At 43.1% G+C, this 16,508-nt stretch overlaps 1 protein-coding gene and 1 long non-coding RNA gene across 3 annotated transcripts in view; one reads left to right on the forward strand and one right to left on the reverse strand.

Moving 5' to 3' along the window:
* The window catches only part of LOC137528902 (uncharacterized), a 165,225-nt gene that overhangs the window by 132,606 nt on the left and 16,111 nt on the right, over positions 1 to 16,508 (reverse strand). The window contains exons 1-3 of one of the 2 annotated variants that reach the window (XR_011023498.1): positions 12,402 to 12,636; positions 3,644 to 3,701; positions 2,560 to 2,767 (exon numbers count right to left, since the gene is read on the reverse strand). This is a non-coding gene — a long non-coding RNA (uncharacterized lncRNA). Of the gene's footprint in view, positions 1 to 2,559; positions 2,768 to 3,643; positions 3,702 to 12,401; positions 12,637 to 16,508 lie in introns of those variants that run through there. The other variant, XR_011023497.1, reaches the window with a different exon arrangement.
* The window catches only part of LOC137528901 (gap junction delta-2 protein-like), an 85,165-nt gene that overhangs the window by 2,129 nt on the left and 66,528 nt on the right, over positions 1 to 16,508 (forward strand). The window lies entirely within an intron of this gene.

Below are 16,508 nucleotides of genomic sequence, written 5' to 3' on the forward strand. Positions count from 1 at the left end.
AGCTGAAGCTTTATTGGTTGCTCTGAGCAACTGCTTCATTTCTGCTTCAGTTTTTTTGTACCTATATTGATAAATTGGTGCCAGAGATTCTGCACTATACAAGCCTGTATACATTTACCTCCAGATGACATCTAGTGACACCAGTGGTGTAGCTAAGGAGCTGTGGGCCCCAATGCAGTTTTTACAATGGGGCCCATCAAGCACTCTCTACATAACAATGGATACGGCGCACCAAAACCTGCCAATGGCAACTACAGTGACTGAGGTGCAAGAAGGGGATAGAGAACAGCTTGTTAATGATTACCACTATTCAATGTATTAATAGAAGTTATTATTATGAGCACAGGAGCAATAGAGAACTAATTCTGCAGTTGAGGGAGGACACCTTGGGGCCCCTCTGGCCCAAGGGCCCAGATGTGGTCACTACCGCTGCAACCCCTATTGCTACGCCCCTGAGTGACACTTAATTTGACATTTTTATGTCTCATAAAGTCTCATGTTGCTGAATGATTTACATGGTTTCATATGTAGGTAAAAAAAAAATCCCATCAAGTTCAAGAAAAACAACACTGCCCAAAAGCCCCAAATGTTGCAGATGAAGTTAAAAAAAAACAAACAAAAAAACAAGTGCATGGGCCAATTTATTTTAAAAGATATTTTTCCATCCTACTATGGCAATTAGGGATGGTCAGTTTTGAATACAAAATTAGCATAATCCTGCATCAACTCAAAATTATTTGCATTTCATTGACCATCCCTAATGGCAATTGTGAGGATCCGCTCGGCTGCCTGCGCAGGCAGGCAGCTTTTTGACCACTGTTCAGGTCTGCATTCTGCAGGTCTCTGGAAGAGAGACCTTTTGTCAGTTTTGCAGCTTGCTGCTGCTGAGAAATTTGCATGCGTTGGTCATGCAAATTTCCTAGCCACATCCTCTGGAGGTTTGTACTATAAATACCATGTGATATCACAGACCTGGGCTGGTCATAAGGGTTTGTCCTGTGAAACACTCCTGGAGTGTCAGCCTTGCTCATTGTTTGAAGATTAGCCTAGAGTAGTTCCTGGGACTGCAATAGGCAGGTTCCCTAGTGCAGTTAGGATTGCATATCTGTTTTGTTTGTCTGTTGCGATTGTCCTGTCCCAGCAGTGGTCGACAGGAAGTCGTTCTGATCTTTGTTCTTGGAGTATAGCTGGAGCAGCGGTTGCTACCAGCTATCTCATCTGATCTGTCTTGTCTGCTACGAACGCTTGCTGGAGGCTCGGTGAGGTAACCGTTAAGGCCCGGTTCACACTTGCGGTGGCCCTCCGGAATCGCCGTGCCGGAGCCGCACCGCCTGCAGAACGGACGGAACGGACGCACGGCATAGCAATTAAAGCCTATGCGTCCGTTCACATGGGTCCGTTCTGCAGAACCGGAGCCGGACCGGATCCGGGCCGGATCCGGACTCCGGCCTCCGTTCCAACATGCGCTATTTTTTTAACCGGCCCCTCCGGCAGCCGTATCCGGGGCGGAGCCGGACTGCACCATCCGGCCAATACAAACAAATGGGAACCGGAGGCCGCACAACACACTGGCTGAGAAATCCGGATGTTCTACCCCACTTCCTATGCGGATTTTTGCGGCGATATTGGCTGGGGACACATGGGCAAGCATTTTGGAGTGGAGCAGCACGAGCTGGAGGTGTTGGCAGGATGTTGGCAGCATGTCGGAGGTGGAGGTGAGTGCTAAACAGCAGAGGGCCTGATTCCACAGGTCCCCCTTCTGCTGACCTCCCAGACCCCAACATTTTTTTTTTTTTTACGTTACTTTGCCAAACGGATCCGGATCGCATCCTGATTACCACCTGATGCAACCTGACCGGATCCGGATCGGATCCGGATCAGAACCGTACGGTTCCGATCCGGATCCGGTCCGGATCCGGTCAGGTCATCCGGTCCGTTTGGCAAACAACCTCTAATGTGAACCGGGCCTAAGCAAGCGCTCACGTCCTCTGTTTCATGTTTGTCTGTCGGTGGTTAGTTAGGCGTGCTTGTCTCTGTTGTGCTTAACACGCGGAGACCGCGCAGAAAACGCGTTCGCTGTTGCGAATGAGTGCGGTGTTCGCGTTTAGTTAGCGTTTGTTATTTTACTTATCTTCTCATTGTATTATTTGCTGTGCCTTTGCTACTCTCGTGCTCTGCCTTGCTGTAGCCTTGTGTCACCTCTGGCAATCGCCTCTCTCGCGATTGCGTTCCTACTTCATATCTGCTGTTGTGTATGCACTGTCACGGGTTGGTGACTAGATTGGTGCACACACATACCCTCTGTCGCTTTGCTCTCTCTCCTTCAGGGCTATCTTGCCCTGCGTTTCTTCCCTTCGTACAATTCCTGTCTGGCGTCTGTGGCAGGGCAGAGGATCTGTTCCTCTGCACTCCACAGCTCCACCTGCCGACAGGAATTTGCCTCTACAGGTGCGTTGCACCTTTTGCTGGGTTCCCGCAAATTACACGCCGTGTGCGCTGATCACGGAGAGAATTCCACAATCGTTACAGCAATCAGGTAGAATGCTTGCATTAACTTACCTATGTTTGGCAGAGCAATATACCCACTGTGATTGAATAGATTGAAGTCACATCTATTTTTAGGCCTCTTTTCCATGGACAGTTGATAGGCAGTGAAATGCCTCTCAAACCCCACCATTGTGTGTACTTCACTTGCCCCAGTTCAGAGGCAGGCATGGGGTTTATGGAGGGAGTGGCTGCAGACTTGGATTGGCATTTGCTGAGAAGCCTAGAAGAAAGAAGTTTGTTTTCAGGTAAGTATTCTTTTTATGACCTCCAGTTGTCAGAATCTATCAATAGATTGTCAACATTACACACAGAAGAATAAGTGTTTTCTCAGTACAATGAGCTCATCATTCCCTTAACCCTCCTCAGTCTTCTAGAATGTTCTAGCACAAGACTGGCTTCGGCAGGCCAAACTCGGGCCTCACCTTCCTTCATACCCTACACATTGAGGGATGCTGAGTAGGAGCCCTTGGCCCCAGGTAGACTTGAGAGGCCCAGTCATCTTCCTTTTTTTTCATCGACCTGGTGGAGTTTATTCTCGCTTCATGCATACAGTGCATAAATGTTATGTTCTTGGGGGTAAAAAAAAGAAAAGAAAGGTCTGCACCATGCTGACATAAGAATATTATTATGTCTCACATTATGTATGTTCCACATAATGCATCACCATAATGTGAGACAGTTAGGTGACAGTTAGGTGACAGTTAGGTAATGTATAAATGCATATACATACGCATTTATACATTAGGGAACAGTGGCAAGGCAGTGGATGCGGCGGAATCGGCCGATTCCTGATAAATTTCATGCTGAATCATCCTGCAGTGAATGGGCAGCTGACAGATCTCTCTAATCAGATTCGATCGGAGAGAAATTGGTCTCTTGGTGGAATTTGCCCATCGCTAGATGTATGGCTACCTTTAAAGAACTATTCTTATGTCAACATTCAGCCGGCCCCTCTGTATGTTTTTGACTGTGACCCCATATAGCTGCCATGCCCCTGAATTTGCATGTCTTTCCATGATCACTTGCTATATTTACATATGATAAATAATAACATGCAGCATTATATGATCTTTCATGGCGCAGAGGAATGACTTACTTTCATTTAGCCGAGTGGATAAGCAGGTATTTTTCTTGCATACATGTAAAAAAGTTGCCTGGAAAAAAGGGGGTGGGAGATTAATTTGCCGCTAGTAGAATATCGGTAAAATTAACGATTTTCTACTGCTTAATTCCAATAGTAAAATATTCTTAATCTTTACCTATATTTTACTATGTATTAACCTAACCCTACTCTCACACAGAACTCTCTCTCTACCGATACCCAACCCTGAGACCTTCATCTACCGATGCCTAACCCTAAGACCCCCCCTCTACCGATGACTAAGCCTAAGACCTCCCTCTACCAATGCCTAACCCTAAGACCTCCCTCTACCGATGACTAACCCAAAGACCTCCCTATACGGATGACTAACCCTAAGACCACTGTCTACCGATGCCTAACCCTAAGACCCCCCTCTACCGATGCCTATGCCTAAGACCCCCCTCTACCGATACCTAACCCTAAGACCTCCCTCTACCGATGCCTAACCCTAAGACCACTGTCTACTGATGCCTAACCTTAAAACCTCTCTCTACCGATGCCTAACCCGAAGACCTCCCTCTACATTCAACCCCCCTGCTCCTAACACTTAAACCACCCCGCCACAAAGAAGGTACATTTGGGAGCCTGGAGGTGCCCAATAAAATTGCGGCTGTCGAGGCATGCCAATATGCAAATTGTGCTGATACATTTTAGTGGGCGCCTCTTTGCGCTTAAATTTCCCTTCTTTGCTGCAAATTGTTGCTCTTATAATGGGCACCTATGGCGACACCCTTTTTTCCGCAAGGGCTCCTGCGCCCTTTTTTACTGTTGATTTTTCTCATTTCCTCTCTGTTATCCAATCTATCTTTTTTCTTTCAGGAAGTACCTCCTCCCAGAGCTTCCTAATGGTGACCACTATTGATCCAATCTTTTTCATCTAATCTTATCCAGTCTAATCTACATGGTACAATTTTCCAACACATAGACGGATCTATTAGATAGATCTAATAAGAAATTGCATCATGTGTAGATGTCCAAATTGTTTAAGATCAATTTTATGATAGATTTTGATTCGAAAAGTGCCCAAAATCTATTGCAAATTCTGACACAATCAGATTGGATTGGTTGGAAATTATCTAATAGCTCCATCTAACAGATCCGATCTGATGGAAAATTGTACCGTGTAGATGAGGCTTTACCATTTCTATGTAATATAAGGGAACTATCTAAATTAAATATTGATTAAATATATTCCCTCAATTTACCCTTATACTATTCTAAATTAAATAGTGATTAAATATATTCCCTCAATTAACCCTTATACTATAGATTTGGTAAAATTGGATGAAAAAGATTGGATCATTAGTGGCCACCTTTACACAAACCTTACTATATGTACAGCTTCTATCACTACAGCACTATTAGGCTGTAAATAAACGATCTGGTTTGCCTCTAACCTTTTCACTGATCTTTCCAGCTTTTGTTTTTGTGTTCCTCTATCTTGTAAGCTCCTGACACTTGTAGTTAAACACTTAAAGCAGAATATAACCCTGCATTTCAACTTTGCTCTAAAACATTATTTACAGTATATTATATGCAACCAGCATTTTTTTTTTTACTAGACCAGCATTGGAAGGGTTACACAGAGTTTTAAAGTTCCTGGAGATTTCTGCAGACGCATCCGAAGCTGAAATAGATACATTTTGTTTACATAATGTTGAATGTTACACACTTTGGCTGTCCTCCAGCTCAGTCAGAGAGAGTGAGTCACATTCAACACTTAGATACATTTATGTAACCAACATATCTATTTCAGCTTCGGATGCGTCTGCAGAAATCTCCAGGAACTTTAAAACTCTGTGTAACCCTTCCAATGCTGGTCTAGTAAAAAAAAAAATGCTGGTTGCATATAATATACTGTAAATAATGTTTTAGAGCAAAGTTGAAATGCAGGGTTATATTCCGCTTTAAGTACCAGCAGTCTCTGCCCCCTAATGGACCAGAGACTGCTGATACCAGAAACCGCGGAATACCCACAAATTGCTGTACATAACCGCCACAACCGCCATCCACACCGCACGCCGGGAACCACAGGCCACCCACTCTGCCGTCTCTATGATGGCAGAGTCCTGTCAGCCGTTCAGGAGCCGTTTTTATTGGTTCCTGACTGTGTCTTTCAATGTAAGTCAATGGGAGTTGCTTATATTAAAGTGGACCCAAATTAAAAATACAAGATTTGAGAAGTGAAATCTATTTTCTAAATTATAATAATAAATAGCAGCCTTTTTTCAGCTGCATGATGACAAATATAAAATATTTTACATTTATTGGAGGAACCCCTTTCTTCCTTTCATATTGCCAGGACAGAATCCGGCAAACTGGTAGAGTAGGTGGTGTCCGGGAAAGGAGGAATTGCTAATGGCTGCCACCTGTATAAACCTAGTAATGAAAAGAGAAGGGTGAAAAGCATGCACTGAAATGCTCATAGGCTTGAAGGAGAGTTTATTTATCTTTGTATGTGTCAGAGTGGTGCAACTAAATATTTTGATTAAAAAAAATGTTTGGTTTGGGTCCGCTTTAATAGACTCAGCTCAGGTACCCTTCAAGTAGGGGAAAGAAACATTTTGGTAATAATTGCCACTACTCTAAACAAATGCAGAGGTGACCATTACCCGCATAGCATCAAGGAGGAGCTAACACAGTGGTTGAAGCTCGGCCCCAAATGGTCCCCTCTAGTCTGGATGGGCTGGTGTGGGGACCACCTCTGCATCCTCTATTGCTATGCCGCTGAATAAGTGGTCATCTTTGTGGTTTTAAGCACAGGGACATTGGTTCCTCCCTTGCAGAGAATGTATAACGATCCTATTCCTTTTATATTTATTTATCTACTAAATTTAGTAGCAAAGATATTTCAAAGCATTTTTTATTTATTTATTTTTAATTTGGGAAAATAACGGCAGATGGCCAGGAAAATAAATCCTGGGAATGGACTTTAAATAGCACACATGAAAATATGATACAAGCGAGTTTTAATTAGTAGATGGGCTTGAGTTAAACAATGTCTCCCATTGAAAAGTATAGTCATGTCTACAGTTACAAGCCCATACAAAAATAATAGCAATATACTCCCATGACATACATATTTAAAAGTTGGGACCCTAAGGCAACTATTTATGTTTTTTTATGTCAAAATATATATATATATATATATATATATATATATATATATATATATATATATATATATATATATATATATATATACATATATACAGTATATACCATTTCTGGGTGTTACTATGGGAGAGTGGGGGAGGTAAGGGGTTATTTTTAATGGGTATTTTATGTACAAGTGTAGGGTGTATTTTTACTATTTGGCCACTAGATGCCCCCCACTTTATCTTTCTGCGCGTACTGTTAGTACGCTAACAGGAAATAGTGTGTGTATGTTTTTACTTACTGTTTGTCAATGACCACAGCATCTCATTGATGCCGGTGGTCATTGGTCACAGGCACTTACATCGGTGAATGCGAACTGTGTTCCCATTCACTGATCTGTGTATTAACCCTCCTGGCGGTCTATTAAAAACCACCAGGGGGCAGCACAGCAGTTTATTTTTTTATTATTTAAATCATGTAGTGAGCCTAGGGCTCGCTACATGATAGCCGCTGTGCAGCGGCATCCCCCCTCCCGCTCCGATCGCCTCCAGCGAGCTGCAATCAGGAAATCCCGTTCAAAGAACGGGATTTCCTGGAGGGCTTTTCCCGTCGCCATGGCGACAGTCGTGATGACATCATCGACGTTGTGACGTCATCGGGAGTCCCAAACCACCCCACAGCTCTGCCTGGCGTTGAGAGGCCAGGCTGCGCAAGGGGTCTGGGGGGGCGGAGCGGCGTGGTGGGTAGCGGCGAATCGATCAGTGTGCACACACAGCTAGCAAAGTGCTAGCTGCGTGTAGCAAAAAAAAAATGATGCAAATCGTCCAGTAGGGCCTGAGAAATCCTCCTGCGTGGCTTACCGCCAGGAGGGTTAATGGGTGGTGATGTAAACGTGCGTGGGAGCGCACATAGCGGTGATCGCGTCGAGATACATATATCTTAGCCCGTGAAGCTAAGATGAAGTCTCCGGGGGCGTACATATCCTGTACAAATTTCATTAAGTGATTAATACCACACTGATCTTTTCTGTCAGCACTACTTTTCATTCATATTTCAAGTCAACTTCTGAAAATAACCGATATGTTAATTTAGATGGGAATCGATATTTGGACTCTCATAAACACTTTTTTTTTGCAGAGACATAGCTATATTATTACAGATGGCTACATCAATTCTGAAAGGGGGGAACAAAGAGGCCGAAAAAGGGCCAGAGGAATTTGGGTTCTAAAAGGGACTGTCCCTCTGAAAAAAGAACAATTGGGAGTTATGCGATGGGTAGTTTTTTTGACACATTTTGGGTTTCTTTGAATTCAAAGCCTTGTTCTAAATTTTTGCTTGCACACAGTGACAGTTACTAACCCGTGATTCCCCCTTAAGCCACTGCTCTCTTTGTCGTGCTTTACATCACTACAATACTTCCTCTTTAAGGCATTGAAGAAGGAAGTATTGAAGAGTTGGAACGCAACATGGAGCACAGCAGCCAGAGGGGTCATCAAGGGTAATCGAATAATCCCTGCCACTGTCCTCTAGCAGGTTCTGATTTGAAGAATTTGGAACGAGGTTGAAAATTTGAAGAACCCGAATGCGTCAACACTAGTGATAAGAGGATTTTATAACATACAAAGGAGAGTGTGGGAAGGGTTAAAAACTTTATCATACACTGAGCAGGAGTCCCCAAAATGTTAAACCATCTAAGCACAGACTGACAGAACCTGTAAAAAGTATAGGAGTGTAATACTAAAAACTGTAGCGCATTGCTAGTTAATGCAAGTTTAGTATCATATGTAGTACTAAACATGAGGCTTAACTGTTTGCATTGTTGATGTAATGGAATATTGGGTCATTATTCCTCATACAGTCTTGTATTAACAAAGAAGTTGTTATAGTTATATATACTTCCTCTTTTTCTGAGTTTATTGGTTCTGGCCCACGGCCCATTCACAGTTAGAAGCGCAAAACGCCGGCGATTTTTGCCGGCTTTTTGCCAGAGTGATTTATCTGCGATTTCACACGGAAAAATCACTGGACAGTGCAGCGATTTCTCCGCGATTGCGTTTAGTGCTTCTATAGCACTGAACCGCGATTGCCGGGAAATTGCCTGAAAATTGTGCAGGCTACGTGTTTGCGTTTCGCGATTTTGGGCGATTTGCAGCAATTAGCACAAATCGCCCAAGTAAAAACGGGCCCATAGGGTTTTATTACACTAGCGCTTTCAAAAGCGCTAGTGTTTGAGCGTTTTGCTGGCGATTTCGGTGAGAATGGGCCCTAAGGCCTTGTTCCCATTGCGTTCCGCTTGCATGGCCCTTTGCGTTGACCGGTTTTTGAAGAATATTTTTTCCCGATTTCTGTGCATTGGACATTTTTGTTAAGCACTTTTCTAAGCGTTTTGCAGAGTGATTGCATTTTTTCACTTCCTGACGTTAGTCAGGAAGCTTTGATCCAGAAAAGTATAAATACAATGTATTTATTCTTAAAAACGCTCACGCAATTGCTGCACAAAGCGATTTTGTGTGCGTTTTGCATTTCTTAAACCTTCCATTGAGGCCTCAAAAATGGCCCATGCAGCGCTTTTCTGAGCGGATCGGAAACGTGCTGCTCAGATGTGAACTTTCTCATAGAGAATAATTGCACAAGCGTTTTCAGGGAGATTTCAAAAATCGTCAGCACTGTCAAAAATGCCCCTAGTGTGAACGAGCCCTCAGTGCTCGTTCACACTATGAGCGTTTTCGGGGGTTTTAAGTGCTGGCGATTTTAGAAATTGCCCCAAAAGTGCTTGTGCAATGATTCCCTATGACAGTGTTCACATGTAAGCGTTTTGATTTTTACTAAAATCGCAAACACACTACATGTATCATGTAGGCTCAATGGAAGGTATAGGGAATTCATATTGTATTTTATATTTGACAGTTTATATTTGACACACAATGACAGTTACTAACCCGTGATTCCCCCTCAAGCCCGTGATTCCCCACAAGAACAAGATTGGCTCTCAAAAGAGCTGTTGAGGGGTGTTTTTTAGCAATAAGAATCAGCAAGGAGCAAGCTAACAAGCCTACAAGAGCCTAACTAAGCTTTCCCTATGAGAGTCTGCAGCAGCTCTCCCTTCTCTAATTATTGCAGGCACACGAGTGAGTCTAATGCCTGATGATGCTGCCTGCCTTTTATAAGGGTGGGTGGGGCTCCAGGAAGGAGTGTAGCCTGATTGGCTACAATGTGCCTGCTGGTTGTGATGTAGAGGGTCAAAGTTGACCCTAATGATGCACTATGGGGGCAAATCAAACTTCCAGAAAAGTTTGCGGTTCTCCGCAAACGCGAACCACGGAAGTTCGCAGGAAACCGTTCGAGCCATCTCTAAAGTGGATGCAGGAGTTTGCAAATTTTAAGCTAAAATTTATGCTGCTGGAAAAAAGGCCCAATCAAATTCTGACAAAGTGGCCTATTTTCAATTGATGAAGTCCCTAGTGTGGACCTTCATACTGTAGTTTAATTTATCTTTCGCTTGTCCACACTGCATTGATACTAACTGGAAAAGGGAGCATCTGATTGGCTGGTCTAAAAATACACTTTTCACTTAGACACAGTAACAAATAAGGCTTAATGTCTGCCTTGTGTTTGCTTGTCCTAAATTAGCATGAATGTTTCTTACAGTGTTTTAAGTACTAGGCAATTGTGCCTCTGGTCAAAAGTGTCCTAATTTAAGGCATTCAGTCTTAGTTCAATGCTCCTCACTGTGAGTTTACAGTCCTTTTGCTTTATTCTTCCCAGTGCCAAAGCAATATTGCCTGTTTCAAGCTAACCTGTCTTTAGCTTGTGATTTCTTTTTAAAGCTTTATAAATACACCACATTTTAGTTGGCTAAGACGATCTTAAAGGACAACTGAAGAGAGAGGTATATGGAGGCTGCCATATTTACTTCCTATTAAGCAACTCCAGTTACCTGGCTGCCCTGCTAACCTTCTGCCTCTAATACTTTTAGCCATAAGCCCTGAACAAGTATATGCAGATCAGGTGTTTCTGACATTATTGCTGCATACATATTATAGCTGCATGCTGTTTCTGGTGTTATTCACACCCTACTTCAGCCAGACAGATCAGCAGGGCTGCCAAGGTAACTGTTATGGTTTAAAATGCAATAAAAAAATAACAGCCTCCATATACTTCTCGCTTTAGGTTCCCTTTAAAGCTACGTACACACATGAAGACTGCAGAAGATGGATCGAGGAACTTCAGGCGACTCGCGATCTGACAAACGCTCATACCCTCTCATACCCTGATACATCATCTGCAGTGGGTATAAATGACGGCACACGACAGGTGCGACGTGATCGCGGTACTTTTGTGCAGGAGCCTATGGCGATCGGAACGATTGGATCCATCGTCACGGTCGTTTAACCACTTCCTGTCCCTATGAAGTAAAAATAAGTCTCTGCACTCTCCTCCCTATAAAATCATAGATAACACTGTATATTTATCTCTGACCCGATAACATCAATACAGAGTTGTAAAGTAATGACAGCAAACCCCTCTCCTCCTCGTAGGGAATAAAATAGCAGAGTTAATTAGTAAACAAGTGTAAAATACCCATTCCAGGAGCAGACAGTAGCAGATTTATGCATTACTTAATTGTTACATCTAAGACATTATCAAAACATATGAACTGTTTAAATAAACAGTAAACAGGAGGGATAGACAAATAAAATGTGTGGGTTTAATGTACAATAGCACTGTTTACATTAAAGCTACAATGTATGAAAGTGGATAAATTGTGTATATTTCACTTTTTTCCTCATTTTTCATTTAAAAGGCATAGAAAATAAGGCAATTACTAAAAACAAATATCGGTCACAAAGAGCCTAATTTGTCCTGTACAAAACAATATATAGATCATTTGGTTGTGATAATTATTGATAAATTTATTGCCAAAGCAATCAGAGCTGAAAAGAACTGTGAACATGACCAGGGTAGGGAGGTAGTTAAAGATGAGTGATCACCGGAGATGGCTGCATCATGCAATATCAGTTAACAAAGGCTTTGTTATACGATGTTGTGAAAAATCGCTGCAAAAATCACTTCTTGTATCCATGCAAGATAATCTTCGCCTGAGATAGGCATTTAGTATGTGGCATGTGTACAGCTGCCCCAACATCGTTTAGAGATCCATACTACCATATTGCTAAACAAGTGGCAAACAAACCCATTGTGAGCTTACTTTCCCAACCACCGGGAGCTGCTCACTCATGCACCGCCCTACCTTCTTGGACTGTGCATGCTGCTTGGCTATACCCAACTATGAACGAGACAGTGCTTTTTCCCACAAATCCTACCTAATGAAACCTAAGTGTTGCTGCATCCAGCGGTTTGCAGCGTCCCTGTGTCCCTGGTAATTTGTTACTGCGCATGTGCGCAGTAATGTACAGCTGGAGGGACCAGGGAGGGAGGTTGGTGGGCGGTCAGTTGCGTGCGAGCGGCGGGCACACGCATGCGCAGTGACTGGCGGCGGAGTTAAAAAAAGACCTAGAGCCCGTGTTTAAATGGGCTTGGGTCTACTAGTGATTGAATAACGGTCACTAAAGTACACCTGAAGTGGAGAGGGGGCAAAACGTTAGATACTTACCTCAGTATTTGGAAGCCACTGCTTGATCCTTGTAAAGCCTATCTTCTGGCTGCACTACTGGCTGTGATCGAGTGGATCTTGACTGGGCATGTGTGAGTAAGGTCTGCACATGCCCAGTAGAGCAAAGCCACTTGAGCATAGCTGTCATCCTCCATGCATGCTCTTCCTTCTACTTAGCATGCACAGATTTTGGTTGTATGGCTGATATTGTGGTTGACTATGGTCATCATGACAGTTTCCTTTCTGTGCACCTCATTGCATTGTGGGAAATAACAGCTTTTTCCAACTGACAACAAGCAACCAGTATCTCCCTCTGTGCATTTGTACAGTACAGTCCTGGCCAAAAGTTTTGAGACTTTCAAAAATATGAGTTTTCACAAAATTTGCTGCTAAACTGATTTTTAGATCTTTGTTTCAGTTGTTTATGTGATGTACTGAAATATAATTATAAGCACTTCATACATTTCAAAGGCTTTTATTGACAATTACATGATATTTATGCAAAGAGTCAGTATTTGCAGTGTTGGCCCTTCTTTTTCAGGACCTCTACAATTCGACTGGGCATGCTCTCAATCAACTTCTGGGCCAAATCCTGACTGATAGCAACCCATTCTTTCATAATCACTTCTTTGAGTTTCTCAGTATTAGTTGGTTTTTGTTTGTCCACCCGCCTTTTGAGGAATGACCACAAGTTCTCAATGGGATTAAGATCTGGGGAGTTTCCAGGACATGGAACCAAAATTTCAACGTTTTGGTCCCCGAACAACTTAGTTATAACTTTTGCCTTATAACGCGGTGCTCCATTGTGCTGGAAATTGCATTGTTCTTCACCAAACTGCTGTTGGAGGGTGTTTTGGTACCATTCTTTATTCATGGCTGTGTTTTTTGGCAAAATTGTGAGTGAGCCCACTCCCTTGGATGAGAAGCAACCCCACACATGAATGGTCTCAGGATGCTTTACTGTTGGCATGACACAGGACTGATGGTAGCGCTCACCTTTTCTTCCCCTGACAAGCCTTTTTTCCAGATGCCCTAAACAATCAGAAAGGGGCTTCATCTGAGAATATGACTTTCCCCAGTCCTCAGCAGTCCATTCACCATACTTTCTGCAGAAGATCACTCTGTCTCTGATGTTGTTTTGGGAGAGAAGTGGCTTCTTTGCTGCCCTTCTTGACACCAGGCCGTTTTCCAAAAGTCTTCGCCTCACTGTGCGTGCAGATGCGCTCACACCTGCCTGCTGCCATTCCTGAGCAACCTCTGCACTGGTTGCACTCCGATCCCGCAGCTGAATCCTCTTTTGGAGAAAATCCTGGCGCTTGCTGGACTTTCTTGGACGCCCTGAAGCCTTCTTAACAAGAATTGAACCTCTTTCCTTGAAGTTCTTGATGATCCTATAAATTATTGATTTAGGTGCAATCTTAGTAGCCACAGTATCCTTGCCTGTGAAGCCATTTTTATGCAACGCAATGATGGCTGCATGCGTTTCTTTGCTGGTTACCAATGGAAGATCAATGATTTCAAGCATCACCCTCCTTTTAACATGTCAAGTCTGCCATTCTAACCCAAACAGCCTGACATAATGATCTCCAGACTGGTGCTCGTCAACATTCTCACCTGAGTTAACAAGACGATTACTGAAATGATCTCAGCAGGTCTATTAATGACAGCAATGAAATGCAGTGGAAATGTTTTTTTGGGATTCAGTTAATTTTCATGGCAAAGAAGGACTATGCAATTCATCTGAACACTCTTCGTAACATTCTGGAGTATATGCAATTTGCTATTATAAAAACTCAAGCACCAACTTTTCTAATTTAAAATATTTTTGACAGTCTCAAAACTTTTGGCCAGGACTGTATATCTATATATATAAAAAAACAACCTTTTAGCCTATCGCATTGTTGAAAGAATTCTACAGTGATTATCGATCACTTCTTGATCACTTTTCTATTTTTAATTTCTCACTTTGCAATGTACTGATTTATTTTTTCCCTCTACTAATATTCCTCTAGTGTGAGTACAGGTGTCCCCTGAACCCTTTAATAGTGGTATAGATTTTTCACGTTCAATCACTAATGACCAATCTCTGTTATTTTTTTCTACCCTAATCAAATGCCTAAATCTCAGAAACAAAAAAGCAAAGTGAAACCAAGAGCCAATATAGTGTAGTAACTTGTAGATGTGGCGTTTACCACAAGCAAATGAAATATACTCACAAAGACAGGTCACCATATTAGGCGACCCAGTGATGTGCAAGCTGGGAGAATAAACCCGACATTACTCGGGCTAACAACCCTTCACCAAGAGCGGATCATTTGTTAAAGAGAGGAGCTAACAGTAAATAAAAATATAAAAAAAACAATTTATAATGGGAAGTAAGAGTGGACTTACCTCGCCAAAAAAGGAACCACACCCATGGTATAAAATCTTATTACACAAGATAAGCAATACTTAAATAGGTTGCAACACGTTTCTCGTGACAATCCCATTTCGTCAGGCAAAAACATTCCCAAGAGTATCTGTGGCGTGGTGCAAGTGTGCCTGTTTCCATTTCCAACAAGGTCAGGTAACAAACACGGGGACCCTAAGCCAATATTTTGCTAGGGCCCCATTTCACTTTAATCCATCTGTGCTCTCCATAGTGCACTATGTATTGACCCCTGACGAAGCCCCCACTTTTTTAAAGAGACTCTGAAGCGAGAATAAATCTCGCTTCAGAGCTCATAAATAGCAGGGGCACGTGTGCCCCTGCTAAACCGCCGCTATAGCGCGGCTTAACGGGGGTCCCTTACCCCCAAAACGACCACTGCGACACTTGGTCACAGATTTGGTTGTGATTTATTGCTTCCTGGAGGCAGGGCTAACGGCTGCAGCCCTGCCTCCAGTCGCGTCTGTCAGCGGCGCATCGCCGCCTCTCCCCCGCCCCTCTCAGTGAAGGAAGACAGAGAGGGGCGGGGGAGAGGCGGAGATACGCGCTGACAGACGCGCGTGGGGCAGGGCTGCGGCGGCTAGCCCTGCCCCAACCAGGAAGCGCTCCCCGGGTGTATCGAGGGGGATTTGGGGGTGAAAGGACCCCCGTTAAGCCGCGCTATAGCGGCATTTTAGCAGGGGCACACGTGCCCCTGCTATTTATGAGGTCTGAAGCGAGATTTATTCTCGCTTCAGACTCTCTTTAAAGAGGGTGAAACATGTTGGGTTTTGGTGGGCTGATGTGTTAGGAATTAGTACATTATCTGTGTCAGGGTGAGAGGGAAGACCTAATGTACATGAGCGCTAATATATAGGCATATAGCTATGTATTGGTCTATAAAGATACATTAATCCTCTGCTATATTGTTTGTAACTGCTATTGATAAGCTTGTTGGCCAATTGTCGTTTTAATTGCAGCCCTAGTAAAAGCTAAGTCTTAATTGTTCTTAAAAAAATGTATTTTTGTGCTGCTCTCGTTAGAATAGAACAGACTGTCGAGGAGAGTATTAATGGCCCTTTTCAACTACCAGCATTTTGCGATCCAATCCGATCGCATGCGGATCACAAAACGCTAGATACGGTGAAACTAATGTTAACCACGTTAAACATTTTCATAAGTGCAATCTCTTTGTGATTTTCTCCCGAGGGCAACTGCACACGCGTCTGAACTCCTGTAGTATGTTTAGGTACGCAGGACAATGCTTTTGCACCGCTATGCAATTTGGCAATTGGCAAGTGAAAATATTTTCTTTTCTGGCACAAAATCTCAAACACGCCGCAATCGCGCCATACACTCAAATTATTGCAGTCCGATTGCAGTGGAATCACTGTATTAGAAATTGAGAAGAAATTATTGTGATCACGTTTCTTAGTGGAAAAGGGCCCTTATTGAATACAAGTGCTTTGCTTTACACAATAATTTTTACATCATAACTGCCTCTATTGGGAGACCCCTCCCATCACTTGCCCTCCTATACAACTCCAGACTGCGTTCTAGAGCGCTAAGGATTGCCAATGATCCTTCTCACCCTGATCCCCACTTCTTCAGTCTGCTTACATCAAGCTGGAGGCTTCGGGCCGTCTCCACCAGGATGGTTAGACACAGGAATTATTTCTCCCCCTCGGCTGTCAGCCTCT

The sequence above is a fragment of the Hyperolius riggenbachi genome, chromosome 8 (assembly GCF_040937935.1).
Source record: "Hyperolius riggenbachi isolate aHypRig1 chromosome 8, aHypRig1.pri, whole genome shotgun sequence".
In the NCBI taxonomy this organism is placed as follows: domain Eukaryota; kingdom Metazoa; phylum Chordata; class Amphibia; order Anura; family Hyperoliidae; genus Hyperolius; species Hyperolius riggenbachi.